At 37.6% G+C, this 3,129-nt stretch overlaps 1 pseudogene; it reads left to right on the top strand.

Annotated features, from left to right (window-relative positions):
- The first annotated feature begins 386 nt into the window (after positions 1 to 386).
- On the top strand, positions 387 to 2,821 carry LOC18105385 (glucan endo-1,3-beta-glucosidase 7-like; annotated as a pseudogene).
- Positions 2,822 to 3,129: the final 308 nt, after the last annotated feature.

Raw genomic sequence — 3,129 nt, 5'->3', positions numbered from 1 at the left:
TGGATTGGATCATTTGTTGTTTTAGATATTTTTTCTCATGGTGTTATTGAAATCCAAAGCAGTGAAACTAACCAAGTTTTCAAGGTGAATGGCCATATACTGAAGCCTTTCGTTGAGAATTTTGGAGACTATTGAGAAGGAAGTTAAACTAGCTAATCCAATCTACATGGATGCATGACACGAAGAAAACAATGTCTAGCCAAAGACAATAAAGAAAGGCGTTTTAGGGAGGCAGCCCAACGCGGAAACATTCTACAAAAAAAAAAAAAAAAAAAAACAAACGTTTTTTTTCTTTTTTGTTTTATTTTCTCCTCACACATTTGATATGACTCACCACATTACCTTTTGTGTAGCTCCCAACAACGTGAAAACTCCTGTCGGCACCATTTCTGCCACTCTACATAAGTTTTCGGCAAGACACGGTAGCACAACAGTGAATGGAGGGGAATCGAACAGGTTATGACAGATATGGAAACACATTCTGGCCGAACAAATGTTGCTACCATGGGTGCCAAAATAAGGAAAACCCAGCATGCAATCAGGGCAGTTTTCTCTATTTCTCCATCTCTCTTAACTACGTACATTGAGGACAATGTCCATGCTAAGTGTGGGGGATTTATGGGCTGTCTATATTGGCAGTATTGGCAGCAATGTGCTTTGTTTGTGTGATCTGAGCTGTCTTCATTTCAGTCTATGAAAACAAAAAATGTTGTTGTTCTGTTTTGTCGTTTAAAAATTTATGTTTGGTCATCTGCTTTAAATTTTGCTGCTTTTTGTGCAGACTCGCAATCATTCATTGGTATAAACTATGGCCAAGTTGCGGACAAGCTTCCACCACCACCATCCACCGCAAACCTTCTTCAATCCACTTCAATCCAAAAGGTCCGATTATATGGATCGGACCCCGCCATAATCAAAGCCTTAGCCAACACCGGAATTGGAATTGTTATCGGCACTGCAAATGGTGACATTCTAGGACTAGCCTCTGATTCCAATTTTACCAAGAGCTGGATCAACAAAAACGTGCTTCCCTTCTATCCAGCTAGCAATATCATCCTCATCACTGTTGGCAACGAGGTCATGACTTCCAATGACCAGAATCTCATGAACAAGCTCTTACCAGCAATGCAAAATGTACAGAATGCTCTAAATGATGCATCGCTCGGGGGTAAAATTAAGGTCTCCACAGTTCATTCGATGGGAGTGCTTAAGCAGTCTGAGCCACCTTCTTCTGGAGCATTGATCAAAGTTATGGGGATCTGATGAAGGGCTTGTTGGAGTTTAATAGTGCGAATGGTTCGCCTTTCGCAATCAATCCCTACCCTTACTTTGCCTACAGAAGCGATACAAGGCCTGAGACTCTTGCTTTATGCCTTTTCCAGCCGAATGCAGGACGAATGGATGGAAACACTAAGATCAAGTACATGAACATGTTCGATGCTCAGGTGAGAGTAAATCAAATTGCAAGTGCGAAAATTCTGTATCAATAGATGATCTAATAAAAATGCTACTGACAAGTGGTTTAATCAATTGCAGGTGGATGCAGTTTATTCTGCACTGAATTCTATGGGATTTAAGAATGTTGAGATTGTGGTGGCTGAGACTGGATGGCCATTTAAAGGAGATGACAACGACGTAGGGCCAAGCATTGAGAATGCCAAGGCTTACAATGGCAATTTGATTGCACACCTTCGATCGATGGTGGGCACTCCAGTCATGCCAGGAAAATCAGTGGATACATACCTCTTTGCTCTTTATGACGAAGAGTTGAAACCTGGACCTGGTTCTGAGCGATCATTTGGACTTTTCAAGACTGATCTCACCGTGGTTTATGATGTTGGACTCTCTACAAATAGCCAGGTAAGAACAAAATTTACGTGCATTTCATTGGTATTTCGAGTTTTCAACAGCCAAGTGTTCTATTCCTGAGCTTTCCTTTGATTTGGCATTTAAATTTCTGTGTTTGGTTGGGAAGATGGGTTTTAAAACATCACTACCCGTTTTGTCCCCAAGAGGTATAGCGTGATAGCAAAGGGTTTGAGATCTGCATAGCAGGTCTCGAGTTCGAGTCAGGGCGTGCACTTCTTGTAAGAGCCTGGGACAGCTGGGGTTTTACTCGCTCACCTGGACCCACAAAGTGCGCTTTCTAGGGAGTGGGGTTTCCTCGAATCCAAAAAAAAAAGAATGGACAGTTCCTTTTCAAGAAACTATAAGAAATACCCCTTGAACTTAACTTCTGAACAAAGAAAATCCTGATTTTCTATCCTAAACATTATGATTTTTGGAATAGGCTTGTTCTCTATGTCTATTAATAATGATAAAAAAAGTAAAAAGAAATATTCAATTTTTTAATGTAAACATTATCAATAATATTTGAAAAAATCATCATTTTTAGGCAAATAAATCCAAAATATTATTGCATATTGCACCTTAAATAACCTATTTAATTTATTGAAACAGAACAAGTCACTAGAAGCAACACCACAACCGCCACCAGCAACCGCAGTCACTGCCACCAGCACTAGCACTAACAACAATGACAGCAGCACAAGCATGGGCACAAGCACAAGCACGGGCTCGAGCATGAACACCATCAGCATCATCAACAAAGTATATTTAATTAGGATTTTCAATTTAGGTTTGTTGTCTGAGTACATGGAACTTTCTTTGATTTTCTTTTTCTTTTATGACTTGCATACTTAGAATAAGAAGTTGTAAAGAGACGATGATGAAGATGGGTTAAGGTTTTTCTCTTTATTTTATAAGTTTATTTGTTGAATCTATTCTTTAGGAGTAAATTGAAAAAATAATTGGAAAATAAGTTCAGGGGATATATGTTGGTTGAGAATTATTATTAATGTTTTTTTTAAAAAAACAATTTAGCTAAAGAGAAAAGAAAGGAAAAGTTAAGTTTATGAGCTAGCTCTATTTACACTTTTACGGTGCAAAATCTTTTGAATCCGTCATTTAAGAGAGGCTCAAAACTTTTAGGTTTGGTGTTACAGACAGATCCACTTAAACTTGAGTAAGTTTATATATTGTTATTATTAATATTAAAAATATTATTATTTGTATTATAAATATTTTTAATTTTTTTAATTTTTTTTATTATAATTAATATTGCTAATA

The sequence above is a fragment of the Populus trichocarpa genome, chromosome 14 (assembly GCF_000002775.5).
Source record: "Populus trichocarpa isolate Nisqually-1 chromosome 14, P.trichocarpa_v4.1, whole genome shotgun sequence".
Taxonomy (NCBI): domain Eukaryota; kingdom Viridiplantae; phylum Streptophyta; class Magnoliopsida; order Malpighiales; family Salicaceae; genus Populus; species Populus trichocarpa.
Note: the sequence above shows the minus strand (reverse complement) of the source record. Positions and strands in the feature narration are given on the sequence as shown.